At 39.6% G+C, this 9896-nt stretch overlaps 1 protein-coding gene across 1 annotated transcript in view; it reads left to right on the top strand.

The window, feature by feature from the left end:
* Positions 1–9896, top strand: part of LOC107704215 (prickle-like protein 2) — a 130574-nt gene that overhangs the window by 31448 nt on the left and 89230 nt on the right. Inside the window, exon 2 of the mRNA XM_016507101.1 lies at positions 1969–2091. The gene's annotated coding sequence lies outside the window, so the exon portion shown is untranslated. The remainder of the gene's footprint in view (positions 1–1968; positions 2092–9896) is intronic.

Below are 9896 nucleotides of genomic sequence, written 5' to 3'. Positions count from 1 at the left end.
TTTTTGCAAAACTCTAAACACATTCTCATTCACTCAAACACTTATCACACTGTGATGCATTTGTGCTGCAAAATGCTAAACACAAGCAACAAAAGTTAAACACAACTAAAGCACAGTTGTCATCGTTTTACACACAACTATTCAAAATTGTTCACACTTGTTTCTAATGAGGTGATCAAACCAACGGTACAAAATATGAGTCGGTGCAGAGTGCACAAGTGGCACAGGTGACTGAATGATGATACGAACAATAGATGGACACAATCTGAGAAGGAGAGGAGGAAGAGTACATGTAAGAAGTGGAGGATGAGGAGAGAAAGAGGAAGGTTTAGAGAGTGTTATCAAGGCTGAATCTGTCAGACCAGAGGGTTTTTTTCTCTTTGTTTAGCAAGAAAGACTGCATTACTTGTGATGTGGACTCAAGCACAAAGACATGATGTTGAGACAGAATGAATCTCTCATTGAACCCTGATTTTACAGTTGCACAACTTACAGTATAAGAGTGTCCTGTAAAATGCTATTCATTTAGAGTTTTATTTGACCTTTTTGGCCTTTGCAGTTGGACTGCAGTATTTTTGCAGTATCCAAGTGCTGAATATAAACAAACATTCAGTACTATTCAATATTCAGCACACTACTACTCTTGCAGTACATACAGTTGGCCTATACAATATATTCACCGTACTCAGTTGCAATCACTATACTTTTTTACAGAATTGCTAAATTGTTTACTCAATACAATATACTTTTTTTCTGTAATGTTCTAGATGCTGTGTTCTCCATTTTTCTCTGTAGTGTCTAATCAATGCTCTGTAGTGTTTATTTTATTGACTCGTGTGTGTGTGTGTGATCTGAGAGCACCGTTTGAGTGCAAGAGAAATGGTTTTGCAGTGATTGTTTGATTTTGATGGAAGAGTCAGAGGTTTCATGAATTTAGTTTGAGTATTTGGATTTGTGTTTAAGGTTGAGAAAATGAGTGTTGGTTTCAAGAAATGTGTTTTAGCAATTCAGAAAAACTGTAAGTAAAGCAATGAGTGTTTGCACATGTTAGGAGTTTGTGTGTAAGCAGTCAAAACTTCTCCAGGCCCCAAAACACCCTCAGCCCCCAGAGGGTTAAAAAAAAACTGTAAAGTACATTTTAAAGTTAAATTGTTCTATATAATGCTGCAACCCATGTTCTTAATTAAGAAAACTTAAGTTAGAAAAAATGTCAGTGAATTGACTTGTACCTGAACTTTATAGGGGACTCAAAGATAGATAAAAAGAGTTTTGAATCACGAACAGAATTTCTGCCTCTCTCGATTAAGCATAATTATTATTCATTTAATATTTCACTCTTTCCAGTGAGAAAAAAAGTGCAGATAATGATCTAAAAACACAATCTAAAAACAATCTAAAATTAGAGTTAATGAATGAATGTGTAATACAGCCTTCACGAGACTTGCTTTCGCTGTTTGCTGCTACTAAACCTGCAGGCAAACCTACTATATTGTTCATGATTATGGTTGCTGGATAAATTGATCTATGCAACCCCCATGCCACAATACTACATCTTTTTGTGATGTTGTTTTTTTTAATTGAAAAACATTAATAAGCTTAATTTGGAATTGTTGGATGTTTTACTGGTTTAGCATTTGAAGAAGCTTCTTGTTTTATATGTTTTCATAATGGAAGAGTGTGTTAATTTATTTGATAAATATAATAAATCAGGAAACTAGATGAGGTAAAAAAAAAATGCAAATGAGTTGAAAATATTCTCTTGATTTATGCTTATGTGGGTACAGTACAATAAATATAATGAAATGTAAAAAATAATCTCAAATAACAATCGCGATCAATAATTGTGAATATAATTTTGAACACAGTAATAATGATTATCAGTTTAACCATTACTGGCAGCATGACTTCATTGTCTAAATGCTGAATTTCTACAGTTTTTTTTTTATTTATTTATTTTTTTTTTGCCAGGGGACATAAAAGAAAGTGAAGGCTCACTTCAATGTCATCCAACCTGGAACTTGCTTTCAGAACAACACGATAAGGAGCATAATTGGCAGGCAGTTTGACATGATGCCTAGCATGAAGAGACTGGTAATAAATTACGTTTTATACCAGAGGAATGCTGAATGCTTGATTCTGATTGGTTGGCAGACTACTAAAGTAATTGTCCTGGGCTGCATTTCCCAAAAGCTTCGTAAGCCTAAGAAGTTCGTAAAAACGATCGTACGACTGATCTTAATATTACGGTCTGTTTTCCAAAAGCATCGTAACTTAAGTAGCACGTGAAAATCATCGTAGATCTACGAGTGCTCTGGAGTAATCGTAACGCCCTAAGTGCATCGCAAGAAGACAGATTTATGCGGTCACCTGCAGGACAATCGGCAGATTACACCTTTAACTTTATTCAAGTGCAATGTGAATTTTTGTATTATTAATTTATAAATTAAATAATTAAAAAGGGCAGAAAAATAGAAATAAACATCTAAATTGAATGACTGAAATAACGTATCTATATAGATATTATATACTATAAAATATTTTTGTATAAAGTCTATTGTATATTACTATTATGTGAAGTATAACATTATATGTATAAATATAATATAATATAATATAATTGTTATTATATCCGAGTTGTCTGGAACGCAGCATTAGGTTAACATTCAATAAACGAGCATGTACTACAATTACGAGTCATTCTTTTAGGTAACATTTCAGCACTTGACAAACGGATAGCGACTCCTAAGTAGCACTTAAAGCACGGCTACGTGCGACTGCGTTAAGTGCATTTTTGGGAAACGCACGTGAAACAATAACGAACGATCGTAAAATGACTCGTGGAAAATGCTCTTAAGCTCTAAGATCAATCGTTATCGAGAAACGCAGCCCTGTTTGTCGAACACATTACAGATCCAAACACACAGACCAAGCAAACAAATGACAAACATTTTGATAAAAATGACAAACAATTTCCATGCTGCCCAATACAGCTGAGATCGCTCTCTCTCTCTCTCTCTATCTCTGTCTCTAATAGCATAGGAATGGTTCATAGCTCCAGTGCTAGTTCTGTCTAGCAGCAAAGTTTACAGACAGATTGTCAAATACAGTAAATTAAAGTTTCACAAAATTACACATTTTACCATCACAATTAATTACTGTTAATAATTGTCTATTAAACAGAGAAACATTGACGACAACTACATTTTAGGGTTATCTGTAAATTTAGGACTTTTATTAGTTTATATTTTTATTAGTTACTGTATGAAGCTGCTCTGTCTATCTACACTATTGGTTATGTACAATAACTAAAATAACAATATCTAATATAAAAATGCAATAAGTACACAAAATCAAAGAAAAATGTGTACATTTATAGTATTTGGATAGTTGGACATTGGAAAATACAATGAAACAGATACACGTCTGTAAAGTTACGTTTTTGTTAAAAATTTTCATTTATAGTGAACATTTTAGTATGTCAGAACAAGCATACATGCTTACACGTTATATGTTCCCTGTTTGTTTGGACTTTTATGTACCATAAGCCTTGCCTTACCTGTATTCACTGAGAATTATTGCTAATTTTCTCACTAAGCGTTTTTATTGCCTGTGGAGTTGATCCTCGTTTCATGATCATTGTGCCTGTCTTTTGGATATGGTATTTTGGATTATTGTTCTGTTTTGTTTGCATGGTTGTTTCTTACGTTACTGGACTTTTGCTTGCCTCAACGACTATTCCTCTTTACCTCTCTGTTTGGACTTATTTGCTTCCTGCACATGATTTCTTAAATCGCCTCCAAGGCTGTTTTGTCACAGAATACTTCACCTTCACTGAATCCAGCCGAAGTTTCTCAGCTCCAGGCCGCATTCGCTTACCAAAGTGAGCTTCTCAAGGGATACCAAGAGCAGCTAAACAACTTACAGGGTAAACGACCGGTTTTCTCCCAAAGTTAATATAGCCTACAGCCTATTAAGATAATGCTGTAAATAAGAATCTGAAAAGAAAGAAGCTTTAAATAAATATTTTAACGTGCATGAATAAATCCAACCACCCCTATAGATTTAAGTTTCACTTTCCCTAATCCGTGACCGACGGAGGAGCATCTTGACACAGTGAAAGATTGGATTTTTTCGATCAGGTAGGGTAAAAGTGATTTCAAAACATTTTAGCCGGTTTATATATATTGTGTATATATTATTTATCTTGTGTAAGATGCATTTGGTTGAGTTGCACTGCAGTAAAGCGCTTTGTAGTACTAAGGTGATTATCTCTTCAGCGCGCAGCACGAGCAGGACAAACAACAATGCAGACTATTAATAACTATGACTGGGACTGTCGTATACATGACATTATAATGAGAATACTATTACAATAAAACGCTGTGAATTTTTAGAGTTTAGTTGCCGTGTTTCTGCATGTTGCTGCATGAAGAACACATCCACAAATGGAGTTCATTCAGAACCACACAGACACGTTCATGCATTCGGGCCCTTTTTGCAGATTGCCTATAAGTCGCAATATTAACGTTACGTTGTATAAATAACGATGTAACGCTCTGCCTAATAAAAGGCAGGCTACACAAATGAAATTGTCCTGTTACCTCTTTAACCAGCTTGTTTGGATAAGTGATGACATAATAAATGCCACAGGAAACAAGATTGAATACCAACCCAAAGTGTATTAAATCGAAAAAGAGACCAAAAATTTTTTTTTATTTATATATATATATGTGTATATATTTACATTTACATTTACATTTAGTTGGCTGTATTAGATCAAAAGGGTGCTTCTACTAAATACTGAGCAAAGGGTCTGAATACTTAGGACCATGTGATATTTCAGTTTTTCTTTTTTAATAAATCTGCAAAAATGTCAACGATTCTGTGTTTTTCTGTCAATATGGGGTGCTGTGTGTACATTAATGAGGAAAAAAAATTAACTTAAATGATTTTAGCAAATGGCTGCAATATAACAAAGAGTGAAAAATTTAAGGGGGTCTGAATACTTTCCGTACCCACTGTATGTGTATATATGTGTATATATGTGTATATATGTATGCATGTGTATATATGTATGTGTATATATATATATATGTATGTGTATGTATATATGTATATGTATGTGTATATATATATATGTATGTATGTATATATATGTATATATATGTACGAGTGTGGGTGCGTACTGTCCTTGAAAGTCCAATGGTATGTGTGTGTCTGTGTGTGTGTTCAGTACGGCTTCACCGGTGAATTATATAGAGTCCGGGAGCACATTGAAGAACAGCGCTGTCCTGTGACGAAATCCAGCTTAAATAGTCCCACCAACTTCGACTATTCCACAATGATAATTCCACAAGAGTCACAGCAAATAACAGCAGACTGAAGAGACGATCGATCGTTGTCTATATCCAAAGGGGAGCAAGTTGAGCGTAGCTGCTTGTATGCCGGTAACCGGCTTCTTTTATTGGAAGTGTAAAATCAGCTGATCCATGTGACGTCATGGGATTCCCTGGCGCGTCACGAGCGAACTCTCGTAAGGAGAAAACAGGAACAACAACACTAGACGGGGCAATACAAACAAAGGAACACAGATTCCCCCCAGCCAACGGCGTCGGAGGTGAGCGTCCATAATAACACTTCAAATGAACCACATTTATCACATCTGTTTTAAGTGGGTTGCCCCAGCACACAGTGTCATTTACTGGCCCTGTTTTACTTTTTACTTCAGCTGGACCCTCCCCCAAGTGCCCTAGCTTGGCGGAGAATTTGTTAGAGGCACTGGAAAGAGGATGGGTTTTTAACCAAACTAGGTAGCTCGGTTGAAACTGCGCATTTTTTCTACGGTAATTATTAGGGCTGTGTATCACCAGCAAAGTCACGGTACGTATCACGATACAGAGGCCACGATACGATACATATCACGATACATGACTGCACTGAATTTCACCAAAGCAGAATTTAGAATCACGATACATAGGCCACGATACGATACATATCACGATACATGACTGCACTGAATTTCACCAAAGCAGAATTTAGAAAAACAGCTTTTTATTAAACACTGCTTACTATAGTGCCATTTCTAAGTATTGGCAGAGCAGGCAGCTGACCTCTGCATTATGAAGGGCCTCCATAACTGTACCACAGTACAATATAGGTAATGGCATATGTTTCATGTTTACATTGTGCACTCCCCACCAGGTAGAATATTCTGATTGTTTGCATCTTGTTTTTAATCCCAAAAATAATAATGTACTTGTTCTAATAAATTTATATTGCAATGTACTCATTCTAATATTTTTAAAAAATAAATTTACATTGCTGGTAGGTTATCGTTGCACAAATTAACACTCTCTACAATAAAAAAATAAAAATGAGTTCTAAACTAACGCGCTGTCTTCACTGTATCTAACGCACACACGCTCAAGGCTGATTTATACTCGACGCGTCCGCAAGTTCGCTTAGTTGCACGCGGCAAATATGACGTCATGGCAGTGTTGGCGGAAGTTCGCTTTGAGTGTGCGCGCAACATCGTTTCGCCTGGCGGTGTGCACGACATTTTTTGTAACTTTCCGCGCAGCTCCGCTTCCGAAGGTGCACGAGTTCAAAGCGACTCTAGTATTCATTCTTTTTTAGAAACCTTGCACTTTTCTACTCAATTTTAAACATAAAATTTTAAACAAATTAAGAGTGGTCCACTGCTGCACACGTGCCACAATATTTTACTCGTATCATCAAATCTCTGTGATGATACATCGTCGTATCGATATTTTGAACACAGCACTAGTAATTATAATACCTAGCTTGTTTGGCTTGGCTCATCCTCATCCTGTTTTTCACCTCCTCCGCCATGATGTTCTGTCATTCCACCAGGGAATACGCAGCCTGATCAGGTGAAGGTGGTCGGTGGATTAGGCATTCCAGTGGTCCCAGCACTTGCCTACCCAGCATGAGCTCCGCAGGGGTCTTCCCCGTGCTTTCCTGCTGGGTGGTGTTGATGGCATAACGGAATTCTGGTAGCCAGTGGTCCCAGGTTTGATGTTGTTGTCCAACATATGCAGCAATCATTGTTTTTACAGTCTGGTTGATTCTTTCTGTTAAGTTTGTTTGTGGGTGATAGCTTGTTGTTAGTCTCTGAACACAACCCCATGTCTTGCACAGATCTCCCAGAATGCTGAAGGAGAACTGGGGACCCCTGTCAGACACCAGGAACTTAGGGACTCCCCAATGAGTAAAAATCTCCTCCCGGAGGATTTTCATTATTTTCTGGGTCTTGGCATCCCGAAGTGGAAACATCTCCACCCACTTCGTGTAATAGTCCACAATGACAAGAAGGTAAGTATTCTGTTTCTTACTGGAGGGAAATGGACCCATTAGATCGATCCCTAGAGTGTGTCCAGGCTCAGTGATCTGTGAACTTTGTAAAAGTCCGGATGGTTTTGTATTGCTGGGTTTGTATTTCTGACATACCTCACAGCTTTTGATGTACTGCCAAGAGCGAGGTTGGATGCCAGACTGCAGGTGAGTGATTGAATTATCCAAACCTTGAGCTTTAGCAATTTCCTCCAATGAATGTGGTAAGGTAGACGAGTGATGAGAAGTTATAGAGAGACATGAGACAGCATGACTAGAAGGTGGCTCGCATACCCTGGACAAGGCATTTGGACCCATGTTGAGGCAGCCTTTCCTGTGATGGACTTGAAAGTTGAATTGTTGCAGTCGGAGAGTCCAGCGTGTGAGGCGTGAGGAGGTTTTGGCACAGTTGAAGGCCCAGGCAAGTGCAGTATGATCCGTAAAGACATAAAACGGTCTCCCCTCCAGGTAATGCCTTCACTTTTCAACAGCTCAAACCACAGCTAGACATTCCTTTTCAGATGTACTATAATTTCTTTCGGCCCCTGTTAAAGTCTGTGAGGCATATGCCACCACCTTTTCTCCTTCCGCAGAATGTTGAGTGAGGATAGCACCCAGTCCTACATCACTTGCGTCCGTGTGCACTTGGAAGGTTTTGTTGAGGTCTGGTTGGATGAGTACAGGTGACTTTTGTAATGCTTGTTTAAGTGCATTCATACTATCTTGACATTCTGGAGTCCACTCCCACTTAACTCCTTTCTTTTTGAGGTGGTTCAATGGAGCAGTGATATCAGCGAAGTGGGGAATGAATTTATGGTACCACCCTGCCAAGCCCAGGAATCGTTGCAGAGCTTTGAGGTCTTGCGGAGGAGGGAACTCGGCAACGGCCTTGGTCTTCTCGCGGTCGATCTCCACACACCTCTTAGAGACTATATGGCCGAGGAACTTGAGCTGTTGCTTGAAGAAGTGGCATTTCTTCATGTTCAGTGTCAGGTTGGCTTGGGTGAGTTTATGGACAACAGTATTAAGGTGTTGAATGTGTTGATCTAATGTCTTTGAATAGATTATCAAATCCACCAGAATTCTCTCCATCAAACGCTGGAAGGTGGTTGCAGAGTTTCTGAGACCATATGGCATATATATGGCATAATTATATGAATTGAAATAGCCCTTTGGTGGTAATAAAAGCGGTCTTCTCTTTACTCGCCTCCTCCATCTCCACCTGCCAGTATCCGGATTGCAGATCCAATTCACTGAACCAGGAGGTGCCTTCCAGGGATTCTAGGATGTCATGAATCAAAGGCATTGGGTAAGCATTGGGTATGGTCTTGCTGTTTAGCTTTCTGTAATCCACACAGAACCTGTACGATCCATCAGGTTTGGGGACCAGGACCACGGGTGAAGACCAAGGCGAGAAGGAGGGCTGAGTGATGTTGTCTTGGATCATCTGGTCAACTTGTTCCTCGATTATCTGTTTTTTGAGGGGTGAAACTCTGTATGCCAGGGATTTGAAAGGTATATCGTCAGTCAAAGTGATCTTGTGTTGTACTACTGATGTTTTACCCAGGATGTTTGAAGTGATGCGTGGCCAGGTGGAGATGGCTTGAACTGCCTCAACTCTTCCTGATTGTCAGAGTCCCATTGTGTAATCTCTGGGGTGAAGGACATGAGTTCAGGAAGTCTGCCAGTTGTTGGTAAGGCGTAGTATAAATTCAGCTTAGCAGCTGTCAGGGAATGAACTTGACCCGAGGATGTAGACAGACTTGCTGGAACCGGTGATGGCAGGAAAGGGTATTCTGTGTAGTCTTTTCCAGATCTTAAGCTATACCTGCCTTGTCCCACTTCCAACACAGCTCCAGTGGCGTTCAGGAAGTCCAACCCAGCAATAAGGGGAAAGGCGAGGTGATTGTCTTTCAGGATATATGTATCCACCGTGCACACTTGATCATGCCAGTGATACAGTAACTTTTGCAGGTCTCTGGATTGAATCGTTCCATCTGCCATTATGAATCTCTGAGGGGCAGAGGTAATGACTGGTGGACTTTCAGTCTTCAGCTGTTTCCACAGGCTCTCCTGCATCAAGGTGTAAGTGCTTCCCGTGTCTAAGACCGCCTTCACCTCCTGTCCATTCACCCTTACAGGAACGACGAGGAGAGATGTGACTGGATGGGGTTGTGCCAGGGTCAGTCCAGCCATGTTTTTGCTGTTTGTACGCTCTGCAAACTTCTTAGTTTTCTCTTTGCCACCTTGGGTACCAACTTGTTGCCAGTAGTCCTTCGCTCCCATGCAATCCCTTTCCACCATTGACCCAACCTTCACCAGCCGCTCCACGGTGTTCACTGTCCCCCGTAGGCATCCTGCAACCCTCGGGTTGATGTTGTTGAGGATGCAGTTGACCAGCTCTTCCTTAGAGATCTCTGGCTTCCATTTCAGACAGAGAGCCCGGTAATCATAGGCGAAGTCCCTCAGGCATTGTTGCGGCTGCTGGACCAACATCCTCAGCTTCTCCTCCACCTCAGAGAGGTAATCGTCTGAAAGAAAAG

This window comes from Sinocyclocheilus anshuiensis, unplaced genomic scaffold (assembly GCF_001515605.1).
Source record: "Sinocyclocheilus anshuiensis isolate Anshui unplaced genomic scaffold, SAMN03320099.WGS_v1.1 scaffold1686, whole genome shotgun sequence".
NCBI classification, from domain to species: domain Eukaryota; kingdom Metazoa; phylum Chordata; class Actinopteri; order Cypriniformes; family Cyprinidae; genus Sinocyclocheilus; species Sinocyclocheilus anshuiensis.
Note: the sequence above shows the minus strand (reverse complement) of the source record. Positions and strands in the feature narration are given on the sequence as shown.